The sequence below is a fragment of the Lactuca serriola genome, chromosome 8, assembly GCF_051521515.1.
Source record: "Lactuca serriola cultivar US96UC23 chromosome 8, Lser_US96UC23_V15, whole genome shotgun sequence".
NCBI classification, from domain to species: domain Eukaryota; kingdom Viridiplantae; phylum Streptophyta; class Magnoliopsida; order Asterales; family Asteraceae; genus Lactuca; species Lactuca serriola.
The window spans coordinates 215609588-215631820 of NC_136415.1; positions in this window are offsets into that span (position 1 = coordinate 215609588).

Consider the following 22233-nt stretch of genomic DNA (forward strand, 5'->3'; position numbering starts at 1 on the left):
GAGCTATTAGGATTTTTGGTGAAACCCTAATTAGTTGCTTAATCATCAAGTAGCCCAAAGGATCCTTCCAGAAGGCCCCTATGGATGAAATCTATGTGTGCTTCCCTATAGAATTCGTCCATCCCTTCTTTAAGGATCGATAGCCCAACTTTGTAATTATCCTATAATTACAATATCAGTCCCCTTAATTTAATTAATCTCTTTTGATCACTAACTCAATTCCAAATTAATTCTTGACCAATATTAATTAAATAATATGATTTCTCAATTAATATATTATTCTTATAATATATTAATAAATCACAATTAACCTCTTTCTCTGTAATTCATCCAGTTAAGTTGTTACGGTGAAGGAAACCGAAAAGGACCATGTTATTATCGTGTCAAGTGCATACCAATTATAGTTATGGGCTTAGACACCTAATCCAACAATCTCCCACTTGGATAAGTCTAATAACTATAAATGCAAGTATGACTTCAAAATTCGATTAGCAATCATAGCTCTCAAAAGCCGATGTCAAACTCTGACACATCCTATAGATAAGGGATCATGTAGTCCTCCGTTCTGAAGATATCATGTGGACAAATACATGGAACATAGTCATACGTATTGTCCAACAGTTTGTCTCCTGATTTCTGATTTGTTTGACATAGAAGTTAATTGAACACATCAACTCAGTCCTGACCGGGACCGACACATAAGTCAACACAAAATCATCGAGGGGCCCAAGATATTGCTTTTAATCCTCTTAGGATGAAAGGAAATGATAAAATTATTGTTTTGGATTTTTATTAAGGTTAAAATAATAACCTTTGTTATGAAAAATCCTTAAAATAATTGTGGTTGAAATAGGAGGGGAAATGCTTAAAAACCGAGAACTTTCACATCTTATTCTCTTCCTTCGCTTCAGACAGCACCTTCGGGCCGCAAAAGGTTCACGAGCTTGAACACCTCAGACCGTGAACCCTCACATCCATGATCACTCTAACCGCCTTCAGACCGTATACGAGGTTCACGAACCGTGAACCCTCACATACAAATACTTTTCAACCGATTTTTCTTCACTTTTTACACTTTCAAACACCATTCCAAGTATTTTTCTCTCAAGTATCATAATCCAAGAACAAGAACAACAACCTCTCTCCTCAAGAACATACTGGGATCATCATTTCTTATCATTTCAAGTGTTAAATCACTAGTTTTTCAGAAGATCTAACATGTATCCCTTCTTGATCTTGTTATCCTTTCAAGAACATCATTCAATCTTCTATTACTAGGCTAAAAATCATTTGATTTCACTAGTTTTCACGAAGAACACAAAGAACAAGCACTTGAAAACCTTTGAATCTTCTTAGAAACTGGCCTAGGATCATCAAGTGGCCATCTTTCTTCAAGAACTTTTGGCCGTGAACACCTTCAGGGCCGTGAACCCTTCATGCTTTTGGGCCGTGAACATCCTCTCCTAGCCGTGAACACGTATCAGCTTCCCATTTAGCTTCTAACACTCTAATTTGTAAGATATACTTACAAATTTATCCAATTTCCAATCATTCTTATGATTATTTTAGCTAATTGATTGCATATATGTTATACAAATTATTATATAGGACTTGTTTTTTTGCAGGATTTCACTTGTGGAACTAAACATCCTTTACCAAATCATCATTTGAATCACCCTCCAAAAGGTGAGTTCATACCCCTGTATTTTCATAGTATTACTGTTTTAAGAAGGGGGGGGGGGATACAAGTCTAACACAAAGATATTTGTGTTACAAGCAAATGGTTTCAAAATATATTACTAAAATGAATTTCACTTGTTATCAAATCAATTGGTTTTAGGTTGTCTCAAAATGACATCAAGTCATCAAAAGTCTTTCAAAATGTTAAACTCTTTAATGATTTTATAAACTTATGTTTTTCGCAAAAATCATATATATATATATATATATACATATATATATATATATATATATATATATATATATATATATAAGATTTAAAAGGCTTAGGACTGATAACTCACCTTGGTTCCTTTTCCTTATTTGGATGTGGGCTTATAGTAGTTGTTATTTGTCCGAATTCATTTAAATTTTACTTATATATAATTGTATATGTATATAAATATAAAAGTTATTTCATTCAATTTTGATACCCTTTGTAACGTGTTGAGCAAGGGGTTGCATTCATGAGCAATTAGGACCAATTTAGACAGTACATATAAATTATAATAGGTATCATTTATGATTCATAGAAAATTAATTCACGATTCAAGTATACTAGAGTACACCATTTTACAAGAATAAGGGTTTGATTCAAAACAAATCAAGGTTATACAACTTTCAAATACATGTTAAGAATACTAATTCAGGAATATACAATCAATCAATATTTCAAAATGATTGGGTTTTCATTTATATTATACACGTAACGTCTATATGCTTTTTATGAGTCATTTGATTCAGGTTGTTTAATTCATTTAAACAACATAGTTAAAGTCCTGACATTATAACCAAAATCTCCAGTTGGGGGATCGAAACAAATGTGTATAGATCTATATTGGGATTGACAACCCCGCACTCAGACCGCTAGCTACAGCCAGACATACATGCCTACGAGTGACAGTTGTTATCAACAACTTTTAATGCCTTCAAAGCGTTGTTTCAGGCCATCTAGTCTCAGTATGGTTATAATAACTCATAAAAAAAGATACTAACAATACAATTAGTGAATAAATAACTAAACACGAGTACATTTTCAAAGTACCAGTTTACCAAAAATATAGTTTATAGTATCACATCTCAATATTCAGTAACAGCTGGTGAAGCCACTCACACTCACTTTTACAGTTTATATAAAAAGGATTCAAAAAAAGAACATTGGTTTAGAAATAGAACGGTTTTATGTGATTAAAACTACTCTTCATATACAACAGAAAATATATGATTTTTTGGAACAGTTTACATATTAAAAAAAACAACAAACATACTTTCAAACATAAATACTTATGAGCTCACTCAACTTTATGTTGATACTCTATTTTCAAATTACTTGTATTCTCAGGGAATTAGTAGACAGTTACTCCCCGAACTTTTGAGAAGATGGAGCTATTTTTGAGTCATGTCTTCTTCTTTTGTATAACTATTTTGGTGTCGATATACATTGTTTGAACACATGTGAAAACTTATACATATTAATGCAATGGTTGTTTGTACTTTGATTACTATGATGCATGTGTTGTGATACTACAAATGAAGTCATCCACCCCGGACGTTTCCGCCATCTGGTTTGGGGGTGTGACAAATTGATATCAAAGCATTGTTTATAGTGAACTCAGTATGTCAATCCATAAAAGATATACAAACTATAAATACATTGGGGCTAAGATCTCTGACTACAAGTATACTTTCAAAATTTAAGTATTTTACAAGAAGTATACTAACATTCATACCTACAAGTACAGTATCATAGTCATAACAACTTAAAAGTATTTGGATGTTGGACTATGCAGTCAAACCTGGGAAGTTATGTAATCATATATGGGATTAATATAGCATGATCAACTATATTGGTTTGAGATATGACCAACATGTGTTTGGGGGTGATGGTAGTGTTACGACATGTCTAAAACTTACCATATATATATATATATATATATATATATATATATATATATATATATATATATATATATATATATATATACAGAAGAACTCTAGAACATAACATAAAATTAAAATACTATAAGAGTATTTTAGGCACTATATACTAATAACAAACATGTGAAAACAAAAAGAAACGTTGTAGGTAGAGCTATAACTATTAAGGGTATATTAGAATTATATATAATTAAAGTTATATAGACTTAGAATATGTGATCTAGCTTCATTTCCTGTTCCTTGTTTGGTTGTGGATTTAGACCAGGATCATTCAATCAAAGGTGGATTATAACAAAGTTCTATATAATTAGTATACACTTTGTAGTTATAGTAGTACCTAGAACAAGCCATACAAAATTCATTATCTGTTAACTGTAAGTTTCTCTCGTAGAAACTTGTATTTGCAATCTATCGTTACTAATTATATTCTATATCTCTTATCCCTATTCTCGCTTAGATATCAATGGAAAGATTCCATCTATCTAGAGACGCGTACTTTCCTAATCAGGGAAATGGAGGATGGCTTGAGGAAAAGCCAGAAGAGAATCCTGAAATCCCCTTGGATGATGATTTTGAAGAAAATTTTCCTAAAGATTCTGATTTGGAATTAGAAGTGTATACCACCACAAGTTGTCCAGAATCCCAATCCACGACAAAACTTCCAAGGCCCGATGCCTCTGTGGGTGATAAACTTAGAAAGGTGGAGTAACGAACAGGGTCAGAACCATCCTTACTAAGGAGACCAAAGCTTCTACAATTGGGACTTAGGAGGCTCAGCAGACAGAGCCCTCCTAGTGTTAGTTTGTCGTGTGCTGCGTAACGATGAACAAGGAAGAGTTGCTATCGACCGAGTCATGCAGGTTGATGCTGCTACAGGAGTCAACACCGTTCGCATTCGTAACATAGAAGACAATCATAATGCGACAAGGGATCATACTAATTTCTTGATGAGAGAAATGGCGGCATGCCAAGCCGAAGTTAGGGAACTGCGAGAACGAAAAGTAGCACAAGACAGGCGTATGTATGAAGTAGAACGTCAGCTAGCTAAATCCAGGGCCAGACCTAGTAGGAAGTAGATGACACTCTACTCGTTTACTACTTACTCGGTTTTTTGTAGTTAAGTCTATGGATACGTTCTAGCTTTATTTTCATGTCTTTCAATACGACTGCGAAAATTTCATTTTCAGTAGGTCAGTATGATGTCGATGTTTTTTCTAGTATTATGGTATATTGTAGACCTGTTTGAGGTGAAGTTTTTCCAGACTCTATTAACTTAATATACCAATATAATCGACATGCATTTTCATACTCTTTGGAAAACTAATCACTCAATTTCATGTTATCCTATTGCAAGTTGTACTTGCAGTAGACTTCTATTTCCAATTCCTTACAAGATTCATATTTAACTAAGTGTTTTAGTTCAGAGATATCATATTGATGTTCATTCTTGATATCTGACTGTCTTTTCATCTTATAATTGTTAAGGTGAAAGATGCCTCCTCGGAGAAACCCAAGGCATAACCCTGTTAATGAAGCGCCAGCACCATCTCCGCCACCACCGCTACCACGTCCTCAATTTGACCCTACCATGTTTCAGGCGGCGGTCACAACAGCCGTTGCAGATGCTATGTTGTATATAAACACCACTGTCGCTAGTGGATCAGGGAGTGGCGCACACCCTTCCAATCAGGGTGATAGTCACGGGCACCATCAGGAGTGCACCTACAAGGAATTTTCAAATGCCAAACCCAGGACCTTTAATGAGACTGGAGGAGTGATGGCATTAACACAGTGGATGAAGAAAACAGAAGAAAACTTCGAGATCTGCTCCAGCCCGGAGAGTAGCAAAGCCGAATTCGATGTTTGTGCCTTTGCTGATAGAGCCCTAACATGGTGGAACAGCCACGTTAAATCACTGACCTTGGTAGTGGCTAACTCAATAAGTTGGGAGAACTTGAAAACCATGCCGATGTGGGAGTATTGTTCGGGAGGGGAATTCAGAAACTTGATCAAGAGCTATGGGGTCTTACTATGGTTGGTTCAGACATAACAACCTACACAAATCGATTTTGTGACTTAGCAATCCTATGTCCAGATGTAACACCCCCAAACCAAGGATGGCGGAAACGTCCGGAGGTGGAGGACTTCATGTATAGTATCACAACAACAAGTATAATAGTGCTTAAAGTAAATACAACCAATCATAAATATAATCAGAAAAGAATTACAAGGTTTCAAGTATTACATATTTCAATGATTGATCATGACATGATATAAAAATAGTTATTCAACGCCGTACCGTTCCATCCTCAAAAGCTTGTGGTTACTTGGTTTCGATAACTTCCTGAGAATACAAGTAGTTTTGAAAAGTGTCAACAATTAAGTTGCTGAGTTCATAAGCTTTTAGATAAAGAGTTTGGAAACCGTTCTTTGTAATGTGATGTGTGTTACCAAGAAAAATCCAATATTTTCCTTATAAGAGTTCTGTGGTCCTAAATCCGAAGACCGAGAATAAACAAGTATTTGCGATACTTAAAAATATAAAAGTGGTTTTAAATCGGCATAAAACCCTTTTTGATTTGAGGAAAAATCTTGTAATGAATGATGTGTAGTCTTAAATACCAAGACTGAAAGTGTTCGGTAATATCCGTACTTATTGATATTAAAAGTGATTTTAAATTGACTTAAAATGTCATCTATTTGCAATAACATATATTGACATAAAGATATACACCTTGCTCAACATGTTACAAGGTGAAATGAAATTAATAGCATTTTTCTGTTGTTAACATTTTCTTTTCTATTCTTATAAAATTTATAGAAAAATCATCAAAGGTCCAAATTAGAATCCGTAAGTTCTAAGAGTTTCAGGAATGACTCTAGTTTGTTCATATATTTGGTCATGGTTTTTAATGGTCTACAACATGTGTGAAAAAGTCCATAGTTACAGACTGGTCCGGATTTGCTCTTGAAATGATAGGTAGTTTTGTAAAAATCACCATAAATTGTAGAAAAATCGTATGGAGTTTTGCAAGTAGTCATTTTAAATCTAAGAACTAGGACTATGTCCACGTAAAATAGTTTTGAAAAGTAAAATGTTTAAGTTTCCCAAAACAGTCTGTGAATGGAGTTGAACTTTTCTGATGAAGGCTATTAAATAAGTTTAGTTGTGTTCTTGGTGTTTTAAATTGTATTCCCCCCCCCCCCCTGAAAACTTAAGAAAAACATGAAAAGATAGGGGTATGAACTCAGCTTGAGTGATTTCAGTAGATGGATGATGGAGAAAAGAAATGTTCCACTCAAGAACACTTGAGAGGTACTTGAAGATTTGAAGATCTAACACAAATATGACGATGTTTGTGTAAGCAATCTATGATTTTAATGAAAGATAGTAGAATATCTAAGTGTAGGAGGAAGATACTTACCAAATGTAGAAGAAAAGCTTGGAAACAAGCCTTGAATCTCGAAATCTTAGAGAGAGGGAGTGAGAGAAAATGAAGTTGTCACTTGGTGGAAAATTGGAGTAATCTGAGGAGAGAGGAGGGTTTTCCAGCTCTTGACTAAGTGTGTGGCCGCAAAATGGTGGGAAAAGTACTATGAAATGACTAGGTATGATGTAAAAGTGACTGGGGATTGTACTATGAAGGTATGGGGAGGTTGCTTGTGTCATTGTCCAATGGATAAGTCAACACTCCACCTAAATATCTTACCAAATAAATTTTATTCTTAGGCATGATTTTCCCCAAAATATAGTTAAAATATGAATATTCAGGGTTTGTTATGCTAAAATACGAGTTTGGGTGAAAATCACGTGTTAAAATCTCGAAAAACAGGCTCAAAACACTAAAAATATTGAAAACCGGGCAAAGACTGCCAAATTCCGAAATTTGGGCCGAGGATGCGAAGGTTCGGCCCCTTAGGAGCTTGGAACCGAAGGTGAGGCTTGGTTGTGCATGGGAACTGAGAGTGGATGGGTTCGGCTGCGCAGGCTCCCTCCTCGGACAGAAGCTCAAGCCCTCGGACTGAAGGTCAGCTCCTTAGACCGAAGGTGTAGTCCTCTCGGACCGAAAGTGAGAATAGAAGAGCAGAAGGTCAGGCTCGCTTTGGGAATGATCAGAGGACCGAAATAGACAGAGCACTCGATCCATTTCGGTTGAGAGGGTCTCGGCTCCTAAGAGGTTTCGGTTCCTAAGAGGGTTTCAGTTTCTAAGAGGTTTCGGTTCCTTAAGTCCGTTTTTCGCGTAGACTTCCGTTTTTGGGTTGTTTTCGTCAAATTCGAGGGTCGGGATGCCCTGAGTGTTTTTAAGAAGTTGAGAGAGATTTCGGGAGAGGTTTGAGAGAGATTTAACGTACTGGGAGAGATTTGGGAGAGATTTCACATACTTTGAGAGATTTCTCATTCAGAGAGATATTTGGGAGAGATTTCACATACTTGGAGAGATTTGACATTCTTGGAGAGATTTCTCATACAAAGAGAGATTTGGGAGATATTTCACATACTTCGAGAGATTTAGGAGAGATTTGACATTCTTGGAGAGATTTCTATTACAAAGAGAGATTTGGGAGAGATTTCACATACTTGGAGAGATTTCTAATTCCGAGAGATATTTGGGAGAGATTTCACATACTTGGAGAGATTTGACATTCTTGGAATGATTTCTCATACAGAGAGAGAGATTTAGGAGAGATTTCACATACTTGGAGAGATTTGGGAGAGATTTGACATTTTTGGAGAGATTTCATATACAAAGTGAGATTTGGGAGAGATTTCACATACTTGGAGAGATTTGACATTCTTGGAGAGATTTGGCTTCGCAATGCAAGGTTCGTAAACCTCGTTAAGTCTTGTTATCTCTGTCATATGCCCCCGGGGGTTAGGGAATAATGTTTTATCGAGTACTTTCATCACTTGCCCTGATTAGGGTTTAGAGTTTCCGTACACATGAAAATTCTAAGTGATACTTTGCATTAAGAGTGCGAGATCTTTAATAAGGAACATAATGAAAACCCTAGCATACAAGGGTTAGATGAGTTGACCGGTTTGACTTGTTGACTTTAGTTGACTTTGACTTAACTGGAATTTGACGGTTGTCACACCAGAAATGTGTAACATCCAAAATTTCAAAACAATTAAAACTTTTCAAAATCACCCATTTTATTAACGTTGTTACAAAAAGGTTTTCAATACATTATTAAACAGAGTAATTTCCCAGGTTCATATCATAAAACACCAACGCGAGGAACGGTATGATCACGCCTTTGCCTTGCCACAGACTCTTGAGAACCTGAAACATAAAACCACAACTGTAAGCCCGAAAGCTTAGTGAGATACCCCCAGAATACCAACCACATATACGCCTTTCCAGGCCCTGACCTTCCGGTCCATGTGTCTCAGGGGACTTCCGTCCCTGCTGGGTAAACCTTCCGGTCCATCACACAATATAATCGCCTTCCGGCCCATAACATATTGCCTTCCGGCCCATAACATATTGCCTTCCGGCCCATAACATATATTGCCTTCTGGCCCATAAGCATAAAATGCATATACAACATAACGAATAATCATATAGCAGTTCATAGACAACAATCGATCAACAGATTACATATCATAACATTACTCTAACAAGATACCGGTCTAGCCGGTCACTATCATAACATTACCCTATGAATCAGTCAACATACTAAATGCATACATACGCCTTTCCAGGCCATGACCTTCCGGTCCACATAGCAAAGCCTTCCGGCCCATAACATGTAATGCCTTCCGGCCTATATCATAACAATGACAACTACCCGGATTTCCATCTGATAAAAAGGGTCGGCCTTGGTGCCATAAACCCTAGCGATATAGTGAAGATAACTCACCTCGAAACTGCCGACTGAACAGATAGCTCAAGCTGCTCCGATCACTGATACGATCTCCACCTCTGGACAGTCACCAATGCACTGAACTCAAACAATAAACAACAATTACCAAAATACCCCTGGAACCACTGGTCAATCCTTGGTCAAAGACAAGGTCAAAGTCAACCCCTGACTGACCCTACTCGCCGAGTCAACCCTATGACTCGCCGAGTCCCCATACTCAGAACTTCACTTAACCCGTGACCTAACTCGCCGAGTCACCCCAAGACTCGCCGAGTTCAACGACTCTGAGTCCACTCGCCCTTGACTCACTGATTCCTTAAGATTCCCTTTCTACACGTCGAGTATCCCCTTTTTACTCGACGAGTTCCTCCTAGAAGAATCGCGGGGCCACCCCGACTCAACTCGCCGAGTCTGAAGAACAACTCGATGAGTCCCAGTTAATCTTCAAGCTACTCGCCGAGTCTGTTCATCGGACTCGGCGAGTCCATGCCATGCAACCGCTCAAACTGCTTTCTAATGGCAGAACTGCTCCGACCATTCATAGGCCTGGCCTTCCTAGACTGGTCCATCACGTAAGGTCCTCATTTTGGTGCTCATGGTACACCCCAAGACTTATAATTTACATATTGACCTAAGGCATAAGGATTCCAATCCAAAACCTTCATCAATTTCCGAAATGCACAGGCATGGGACATTCTGGACCTCCAAAGGTCCTAATACAGGGTTACAATCGTTTGGGGGACTAGGGTAACATTCAATATAGCCACAAAAGGGTTCCATAAACCCTAAATCCATATACACATCAACATAGCAGAGTATAACTCGAATTCTTACCTGAATAATGTGCTCTCTGTGTCCCCAATCCTCAGAACGTGACTTCCTTTGTTGCTCCCTTAATCAAGCCTTCTCTTCCTTGCACAATAACTCTTCTAAAATCAACAATGGCCTTCAACCTTGTTCCAGACGCTCACAATCAATTTAGGGTTTCTCTCAGAAGGCTAGAGTGAACAATGACGGCCATAAAGTCCCTCATATACGTCCCAAACCTGAACGGTTAGGGTTTCGCTAAACAGCATGGACTCGCCGAGTCCATATTCGGACTCGTCGAGTCCAGTCGCGAACCCGCGACCAGATCTACGACCCTACTCGGCGAGTCTGAGCTCCAACTCGCCGAGTCCCCTCTTAAAACACCCCAAAATCATAATTATATCAATATCTAGAATTCCGGGCTGTTACAACTCTCCCCCAGTAGGACTAGACTTCGCCCTCGAAGTCTCACTCTGAACATAGCTCCGGATGCTGCTCCCACATCTCACGTTCCAGCTCACAGGTCATTTCCGATCCCCTCCGGTGCTGCCACTGAACTAACACCCGAGGTATCTCCTTATACCTCAGAACCTCGATCTTCCGATTTCTGATGACCACTGGTCTCTTGGCATAATTCAGGCTCGCATCCACCTGAATGTCTTCTAATGGGACCACTGCCGACTCATCGGCTATATACTTTCTCAATTGCGACACATGAAAAATGTCGTGGATTTGTCTAAAATCCGTGGGCAACTCCAAACGGTAGACCATCCGGCCTACCCCCGCAATCACATGAAAAGGCCCAATATACCGGGGCCCCAACTTGCCCCTCTTCTTGAATCGAATCACTCCTCTCCAAGGAGAGGCCTTCAGGAGTACGAAGTCGCCGACCTAAAACTCAAGCTCGGACCAGCATCTGTCTGTATAACTTTGCCTGTCGGCTCTGGGCGGTCAATAACCTCTGCCTCATCTGCTGAATCTGCTCTGTCGACTGAAGCCCGCTCTTTGTACTGTCCATCGCTCTCTGTAACCGAGAATTACCCAAGATGCAACTCTGCTCTAAATCTCAACAATCACTCGACCCATAAGGGTTAGGAAACCATGAACCACCGGATCCCCGATCCAAAGCCCACTTTGTCCATTCTGGACCAACTGAGGGACCCATTCTCACTCTCGGAGCAACTCTCACGAGTTCTCCTCTTGCAATCACATACACCTGCTGAACTAGCCCCCAACACCCGCAGGTTGGGAGACCCGATACACTGCTGATATCCTCGAACATCTCCCAGGATGAACCACTAATATCCACCCTATACCCTGATCGGAATCACACCGAGAATTCAAGATTCTCTCTCCCCCTGCATCCCTTCTGCCTCGACAGACATCCCTAACCGGATGGTTTCCTACTTCCCTGCCGCGAACACGATGCTCAAAGCCATACTCGAAATACTCTAACCATAACTTCTGCTCCGCAGCTTTCACTTTCGTGAACTTGCACTCCCCTTCGGAGTTATAGACCTTTCTCTTTTCCTTTTTCCAAGGAACCCTCTTGGCCATAATACCACTCCAACCAGTGTCACAGTGCTCGCCCCAAGCGACACCACCCTTTTTGCGCAACCGCTATTCACATACTCTGGCTCTCATTGCAGGGGCTCTCAATCTCATGCACTCTCTCCACTCATCAAAATCACTGCCTCAGCTAAACAAGATCACTAACCCGGGGCCAGACCTTCCAATGCAATCACACTCCAACATACACAATCCGTAATCTCAAACTGATCCAGCAATACCAACAGAGTCTCCAGCATGACTGGACCGACTCTCATAACACATACTAGCCACTCGAGGCTATATCTCTGTGTGTCCGTACACCCAAACTCTGCGAACCCTCAGGTTCTAACTCTGGGAACCTTCCGGTTCCAACTCTAGAAACATGCACAACATAAATCCCGTGAGATTAATGCAGTACAGCCCATCACGTACATCAAGCATACAAATACTCTGATCGCATAACCCCGGTTACTTACTCAAACTTGATCCCGGCCTGCTCTCAGGCCTCCACAATCAAATGCCCTAGGTCTGTATCCCGCCCCGCATACCCGACACTCGCTCTCGTCGGCCTATACTCTGAGCTGACAAACACTGCTGAATCCCAACAGCTAAGCACCCTCACATACTCATCGATCTCCCGGAGAATTCTCCAATTCTCCCCCACTTAAAGCACTGACTAACAGCCACCAATCGCCATTAATGACTTTTCAGAACAATCCTGCCCAAAGAGAACATTTACACACTGACTGCTTCCCACAAGCATAAGCAACCCTCAGCAAAACACATCTCTTCCCTGATCAATCCGCTCAAAAGAATCCGGTCTTTCAATTATACACTCCACAACTGCAGAGGCTACCCGACATTCAACCCAGTGCCGCATCTCTACTATCAACCCTCACGAACGATAACCAACGGAATTCGCAAACAATAACCCGTAACCAAACCCACAACCTGCAAAAGGATGAATACCGCATCGAAAACCGCACAAGGCTACCGGCACCAAAACACCAAACTATAACCATGCCAAACCCGCGAAACAACGAATACCGCATCGAAATCCACACCAGATACCAGCACAAACAATACGCCACAATCAACGCAAGATAATCAAGACATCAAGAAAGCATTATACCCGCAGCTGCCTCCGGCACCACTCCGTCTCCCTCTGCCGCAAGCTGATAAGCACGACTCTGAGCCCTTGGGGCTCCGCTCCATCCTGTCCTCCTCCTGAACTCCTCAAGGTGGCCGGTGCTAGAGCCTGCACCGGTCCTGCAGAAAGCTGTGGACAGTTGACCCTCAAATGTCCAACCTGCCGACAATGATGACAAATCCTCAAATCCCGAATCGGCACTGACTGCCGACAATCCCGCGCATAGTGCCCCTCTTTTCCGCACTTGCGACATGCACCACCAGACCAGCAACTCCGGTGTGACCCCTCCCATACTTCCCACAAGTGTGGCCGCTCCGATCCCCCATTCTAACATCAACGGTACTGGACCGTTTCGGCGCTGGCTGCGACTGCATCGGAGCCTGCCTCAGCTCACGCAACTGCAACTCAACCTCTAACTCACGCCGCATGGCGGCCTCCTGCAACACCAACAAGGTCTCACACCTCTGCGCAGACACGAACTGTCTGATATCCCCCTTGAGCATACTCAGATATCGGGACATCTGAGCCTGCTCCAAAACGAACTCAGGGCAAAACATCGCCCTCTCAATAAACATCCTGGTGATCTCAGTCACCGACTCCAAATCCTGCTTCAGCTCAAGGAATTCCCGAGCCAATCTCTCCTTTTCATCCCGCGGAACATGGCGAGTACTGAACATCTCTCTGAATTGATCCCATGAAACCGCAGCTCTTTGCACATCGGAAAAATGACCCCGTAGTCAATCTCTACCAATCCTTCGCTCCGAGCCTCAATAGGTTCAGAGCACACCTCACCCTCTGATCAGCAGGGCATAATTCGTGGAGAAACACCCCTCCACGTCTGATAACCATCTCATAGCAACAATCGGGTCCTAAACTCCATCGAATGTGGGAGGCTTCGTATAATAGAAGTCCCGATACTGAAAACCCCGACTAGCTCCTCCCCTTGCCACTGCTACAGCCGCTGTAGCCGCCGCGACAACCGTCTCTGCGAGAGCCGCATATCGCTCATCAAAATACTCAATCATGGCGGTCTTGATCGACCCAAACAATTCCGGCAACTCAGCCCGGAACAATGCAGCAACCCCATCGCGCAGGAGCTTGCGAATCCTTGCATCCAACTCGCTTGTGCTCGTCTGATTGATAACCTCCGACATCACCGATCCACCTGGAACTCGCTCTCCAGCTCCCGATCCTGATCCGGATCCACTATCATCATGCCTCAAAATCTCCATACTGAAGACACCCTACCAATCTCAGACACTTCCGACAATCCTGGGATCCAACTCTCGCAACCCTACCCTAGAGACCATGGTTTCCCTGATACGCGTATGGGTCCTGTGCTTTCAGTAGTACGGGCCCATACTACCTTCCACACCTACCCATATTTGTATGAAGTACTACCACAATACCCTAGGGAACATGCATAACAACTATCAACCCTCACCACTTGAGGACCACTGAGAACATCCCATAAGGGACCCTAGGCTACAGGCACCACAAATCAGGCAACATTATCATGAATTCCTGAAGATCCCTAGCCTAACTCTAGCATGTTGTGCTATCAAGCTCAAATAAACAAATATCATGTATGGTATCTTGGGGTTACTTACTGGCTCCGGCTGATCGTACCTCCGCGTCCTCCTTTTACTAAATGTGAAAACCATTTTAAATTTCTCTTTTTAAAATCCTCCTCGATTTGAGACTGGAGTCACACGAATGTTTCCCCCAATTCACTCAAACCAAGGCTCTGATACCAATTTGTAACATCCAAAATTTCAAAACAATTAAAACTTTTCAAAATCACCCATTTTATTAAAGCTGTTACAAAAAGGTTTTCAATACATTATTAAACAGAGTAATTTCCCAGGTTCATATCATAAAACACCAACGTGAGGAACAGTACGATCACGCCTTTGCCTTGCCACAGACTCTTGAGAACCTGAAACATAAAACCACAACTGTAAGCCCGAAAGCTTAGTGAGATACCCCCAGAATACCAACCACATATACGCCTTTCCAGGCCCTGACCTTCCGGTCCATGTGTCTCAGGGGACTTCCGTCCCTGCTGGGTAAACCTTCCGGTCCTACCCACGCCGACCTTCCGGTCCATCACACAATATAATCGCCTTCCGGCCCATAACATATTGCCTTCCGGCCCATAACATATTGCCTTCTGGCCCATAACATATATTGCCTTCTGGCCCATAAGCATAAAATGCATATACAACATAACGAATAATCATATAGCAGTTCATAGAAAACAATCGATCAACAGATTACATATCATAGCATTACTCTAACAAGATACCGGTCTAGCCGGTCACTATCATAACATTACCCTATGAATCAGTCAACATACTAAATGCATACATACGCCTTTCCAGGCCATGACCTTCCGGTCCACATAGCAAAGCCTTCCGGCCCATAACATGTAATGCCTTCCGGCCTATATCATAACAATGACAACTACCCGGATTTCCATTCGATAAAAAGGGTCGGCCTTGGTGCCATAAACCCTAGCGATATAGTGAGGATAACTCACCTCGAAACTGCCGACTGGACAGATAGCTCAAGCTGCTCCGATCACTGATACGATCTCCACCTCTGGACAGTCACCAATGCACTGAACTCAAACAATAAACAACAATTACCAAAATACCCCTGGAACCACTGGTCAATCCTTGGTCAAAGACAAGGTCAAAGTCAACCCCTGACTGACCCTACTCGCCGAGTCAACCCTATGACTCGCCGAGTCCCCATACTCAGAACTTCACTTAACCCGTGACCTAACTCGCCGAGTCACCCCAAGACTCGCCGAGTTCAACGACTCTGAGTCCACTCGCCCTTGACTCACTGATTCCTTAAGATTCCCTTTCTACACGTCGAGTATCCCCTTTTTACTCGACGAGTTCCTCCTGGAAGAATCGCGGGGCCACCCCGACTCAACTCGCCGAGTCTGAAGAACAACTCGACGAGTCCCAGTTAATCTTCAAGCTACTCGCCGAGTCTGTTCATCGGACTCGGCGAGTCCATGCCATGCAACCGCTCAAACTGCTTTCTAATGGCAGAACTGCTCCGTCCATTCATAGGCCTGGCCTTCCTAGACTGGTCCATCACGTAAGGTCCTCATTTTGGTGCTCATGGTACACCCCAAGACTTATAATTTACATATTGACCTAAGGCATAAGGATTCCAATCCAAAACTTTCATCAATTTCCGAAATGCACAGGCATGGGACATTCTGGACCTCCAAAGGTCCTAATACAGGGTTACAATCGTTTGGGGGACTAGGGTAACATTCAATCTAGCCACAAAAGGGTTCCATAAACCCTAAATCCATATACACATCAACATAGCAGAGTATAACTCGAATTCTTACCTGAATAATGTGCTCGCTGTGTCCCCAATCCTCAGAACGTGACTTCCTTTGTTGCTCCCTTAATCAAGCCTTCTCTTCCTTGCACAATAACTCTTCTAAAATCAACAATGGCCTTCAACCTTGTTCCAGACGCTCACAATCAATTTAGGGTTTCTCTCAGAAGGCTAGAGTGAACAATGACGGCCATAAAGTCCCTCATATACGTCCCAAACCTGAACGGTTAGGGTTTCGCTAAACAGCGTGGACTCGCCGAGTCCATATCCGGACTCGTCGAGTCCAGTCGCGAACCCGCGACCAGATCTGCGACCCTACTCGGCGAGTCTGAGCTCCAACTCGCCGAGTCCCCTCTTAAAACACCCCAAAATCATAATTATATCAATATCTGGAATTCCGGGCTGTTACAAAATGGTTGCTCTGGAGAGAAAAAAGATTGAGAGGTACATCTGGGGGCTGTCGCCCCAAATTCAGAGAAGTGGCATTGCTTCCAGGCCTGTTACCTTTGACAGTGCCAAAGAGTTGGCACAGTCCCTTATCGACCACGAGCCCGTCAAAAGTCAGTGGTTGTTGCCCCATAACAACGTAACGGAAACAACAACAACAACAATAACAATAACAACAGCAAGAAAAAAGCTTTTAATAAGAGAAAGGACAAATCTTCTCAGGAACCCTCAAAGAAGCAACAATTTGTGGCGGTCCATGCTGCTACTGTACCAGCTGATGTTCCTGCTAACCTGGACCAGCTAAGCCTTATGCTGGTAAGCTCCCCAAATGCAAGAAGTGCAATTTTCACCATAATGGAAATTGTCGGGAAATGTAGTGTCGTAACTGCAACAGAAAAGGGCATACTGCCCAATTCTATAAATCACCACACCAACCGATTAACCAAGTACCTGCTGCTGGAGTAGGTCAAGCATGCTATGGATGCGGTGATGTGGGGCATTTCAAAAGAGATTGTCCGAAAGCTGGAAATGCCGGTGGAGTTGGGAGGATTTTGGCATTAGGTCATGAAGAAGCGGTGGTCACGGGTACGTTTCTTCCCAACAATACTTATGCATGCATTCTATTTGATTGTGGTGCTAAGAAGAGCTTCGTGATCCATAATTTCAAACACCTGCTAAATCAAAACTCCCAACCACTAAGAGAAACTTTGACAGCCGAAATGGCTAACGAGAAATCCAAATACACCAACGATATATACATAGGATATACCCTTAACTTGAATAACTTTTCGTTCCCAATAGACCTTATGCCGGTCTCTATCAAAAGTTTCAACGTCATAATAGGTATAGATTGGTTGTGCCCTAACCATGCTAATATCCTATGCTATGAAAGAGCCATTCGCCTGAACTTGCCAACTAATGAAACTCTTATCATCTATGGCGACAAACTCGAAATGAACCTTCAGATCATTTCTTGCATGAAGGCACAGAAGTACCTTCGCAAGGAGTATTGTGCTTTCTTGGCTCACGTGGTAGACAAAAAGCAAGAAGTTAAAGACATTGCTAGCATTCCTGAGGTCTGCAACTTTCCCGAAATTTTTCCCGACAATCCGCCATGAGTGCCTCCCGAACGACAATTCGAATTCAGAATCGACTTAATACCTGGGGCTACCCCTGTAGCCAAATCCCCCTGTTGGGTAGCAGATTTATTTTGTATTGCGTCATTGGGCTCGGTTAATTGTCCAAGTTTTGTACTCCGGTTTCGGCCTGTCCAACCGTGAGCTGATAGGGTTTAATATATAATAATGTGCTTGCATGCATATTAGGTTAACGATTTAGAACGATTGACAGATTACGATAGATCACAGATTAGTTTCTTCTTCATTCTGTAAACACTAATCCTCTACAGTAGAAGTTCTTTATCGAGCTCTTCTGAGGATTGTTTATTAATCATTCGACATCTTCGATCCATTATTGTGTTCTTGCTGTTTGCTCGTTTATTTCTTTACCTATTTTATAGATCTAATCGATCTTCAAGTTTGGTTTTCAACTTATCAATTGGTATCAGAGCAGGAGGCTGTGTAATCGATACACTTCTTTTCTGTAAAAAAGGCTTCAATTAGGGTTATTCCGCATTTATTGATATTTATTTAGCCGTCATCTCATAATTGACGTATCTCGATATTTATTGTTTTGCCCTAATTTGATATATTACAAGTCTGATCTTTGAACAGGTTTTTCGATCAATTATGGACGAGTCGCAATCCAATCCTATTAATATTTCAAACAGCATTGGATCAACAACGAAGATTCCCATCCTGTACACCCATGATTATGAAGTTTGGGCGCATCACTTTGAAGATTATGTTATAGGATCTGAGGATAATGGATACCTCATCTGGGAAGCAATCGTTTCTGGACCCTTTTCTCATTCAGCAACTTCAAGGATTATTAAGACTCAAAAGGAGTATAATGATCTTCTGAAAGATGTTAAAGATATTGCGCAAGATGAAAAAGATAAATTTCAGTGCAATATCAAAGCGTTAAGATTGATCAGATTCGCCCTTCAGTCCGATACTTTCAGGCTGGTGAGTTCATGCACGACGGCAAAAGAAATATGGGACAGGTTACGTCAACTGTACTCTACGGACGAAGATCTTGAACACTCCATTCAAACCTTACTCTTGTCTGAGTTTGGTGAATTCAAGAAAGGAGCCGAAGAAACTGTGACTTAAACGTTCGATCGCTTCAATCATCTTCTTAGCAAGATGATCAAACATGACATCGAAAGGAAGCTTATTGAGCAGAAGGTTACATTTTTGAACGGTCTCAGATCAGAGTGGAGAGCAGTTGTGTCCACAGTTAAAGCCCACGAGCAATTTAAATCGTATTCTTTGGCGAAACTGGTGGGCATTCTAAAATCTCAAGAAAAGATCGTGCTACAGGAGAAAAGTGTGGTTTCAAGCCTAGGTTCATTAGCCCTCCTGTCCAAAAGTAAAGCTATAATGGATGAAGAAGACCTCAACTTGGAGGACTATGACCTCACTTCTGAGGACTTTGCTATGATGGTGTCGAACCCCAAGAGGTTCATCAAAAAGAGATTCCCCACTAACAAGAACCGAAACTGGCAGGGGAGTTATGGCTCAGATAAGGTCAAAGAAGAACCGAAGGCTGAAGAATCAAAGAAGGAACCGAAGGCTGAAGGAGATTCCGGAGTAAGCTGCTACTATTGTGGAGGAAAGAACCACTATGCAAAGGATTGTGTCCTCAAAAAGATGGTAGAGAAGGATGAGGAAAAGGATGAAGAAGCTTTGCTGCAGAAAAAGCTAGATGAGATCAGAAAGAAGAAATCTATTGCTAACCCTTCTATGAATGCGTTAATTGTGCAGGGTTCGGTAGCTGATGATGAGTTCGGAGGCGTGGAGGTCTGGTCAACCGACTCTGAAGATGATGAAGTGAGGAAGCCTTCTCATGGAAAGGCTTATGTGGCGAAAGAAGAGAGCAGTGGAGGAACATGCTTGATGGTGTCTGATGTATCTCAGATGAGGGGATACAACATTGATGGTGGGAACGATGCCACGAAGGAGCAACAGAACTTGTGCTTTACAGCTAAACCGCTCAGTGTGCAGTTCAACGAGCTTGATGAACTGATCAAGAAGGTACAATCAGTTTTTGTCTCATTTAAAGTTCCATAATGCTCATATGAAAAAGAATTAAAAAATGTTAATTCAAGAATCCCTCATCTAGATAGTAGCTTAACTCAAACTCGAGTCACCAATTCTAACCTAACTGACCAATTAAGCAGGGTGTCTTCGAAGAGTGAGGAACGGCGGATGTGGATCGAACTGAAGGAGTCGGAATTAATCAAAATAAAAGATGAAAACATTTATTTGCAAAGAGACAATTTAAAGCTTTTGAAACAGCGAAATGTTTTTTGTCTGATTGCTAAACGTCTTTACACTAATATTACTCAGCTTCATTTGGATTGTGAAATAGGACAAAAGATTCATCGCATGATTTTGCCCTTCCTTGAGTTTAAGGAGGATGAAATTGATGCTGAAGCGTATAATTGTGAAAATGTTATTTCATCTGAGGATGTGAATCCGACGTACATGTATGGACTGGACAAAATCGAATCTTTCATTAAATCCAAGGACCATAAGGACATGCTTAAAAACCTTTTGGATGAAAATGATAAACTGAAACTAAGAACCGAAACCATACAAAAATTTGACTCTTTAAACGCCAACTTGAGCTCAGAAAATAAAATTGATGTTGAAAATGCATCTGAGCTTAATGAGGACGACAATATGAGTGAAATTTCTATAGAGGACACAGTTGACTGTTTAGAATTTGTAAAAAGCGAACCTGAAAACCACAAGAATCTAATTTCAGAAAATTCAGTGGAGTTCGCTCGTATGTCCCAACAAAAGTCCCCAATTCTTGCAGAGAAGGCCGTAGTATATCAAAAAGTGAGAACCACTCCAAATCAGGTATACAAGGTCACAGGCGTAACCGAACATCAGACTGATGAACTCACAGCTATTGTAAATGAGGACAATGCTGATGGCTGCGACGAGTTTTTCTGGTCAGCTCCAATTGATAACGCTGATGAAACAGTTGGTTTGTCTGAAAGGACCTCATGGAAAAGCAAAGGAAGATATGTGCCAGAACCTTTGAATAAACCTGATAGCTTTGATGTGCCAAGTACTAGTGGTACGAAAGATGTTCCTCAGGAAAATGAAACTCCTACAAAAGAAGTCACATCCCCAAGTGAAACATCATCAGTTCAGAATGAACCTACTAAAGAAAAACAAAAACTGAAAGCTAACATCCATCATCAACCGAAGCAGATGAGAAATCAAAAACGTCAAAGGAATCAGAGATACAAGAAGAATCTCTCTGAAATAAAACAGTTTTGGCAATCTCAGAATGCCTATTTCTCACATCAAGACAGGAACTTAAAGTCCGAGAAAAATCCAGTTGAATCGCAAGAGAGCAACAACAACCGAAAGCAGAGGTTCGGTTCTGAGAAAAACATCAACCGAAAGCAAAGGTTCGGTTCGGAGAATGATTTCAACCGAAAGCAAAGGTTCGGTTCTGAGAACAAAAGAGATCAAAACTCTAAGGTCGGTCCCACTGATGATCAAAAGCAAAAGGGTCACCTAGAGTCTCCAGCCAAGAAGTCATCTCAATCTGAGCTCTTTCATTCTAACTCTCCTAATTCTTCAAACTATTCTAACTCTTCTTCACCTCATCCTAAAATCCATACTATTCCTTCTCAAAAATCTCAATCATCAGCTGAACAAAAAGGAAAACAGAAGGATTCAGTAGTTAAAACAGAGTCAAAACCGAAAGCATCGAATCCCAATAAAATTAAAGTTTTTACCATCAAAAAGAAAGATGAAACAACACTAATAAAAAGAACATATTTAGTTGACATCTCTCTTACTATTCCTGTTCCTGTGAAAGGCTCACGTGGACCCAAGAAGCTTTGGGTTCCTAAATCTGCTTAATTTTTGCAGGTTATAAGTGACGAGCAGTTTGACGAAGAATGGTACATTGATAGTGGCTGCTCGCGTCACATGACAGGAAGGAAGGAAGAGCTAAGGGAATACAGGTCTCTTTCAAATGGTGGAAACGTCAAGTTTCGAAACAACTTCTTCCGCACCATAAAAGGCTATGGAATGATTACAAATGGTGATTTCACAATAAGGAAGGTTGCATATGTGGAAGGACTACAACACAACCTCATAAGTGTATCTCAGCTCGTTGGAGGTACCGGTCTCAAAGTCTCATTTCACGATGAGGGTTCTGAAATAACTGAGAAGAAGACGAAAAGAGTTATTCTCAAATCGGAGCGTAAAGGTGAAATGTTTCCT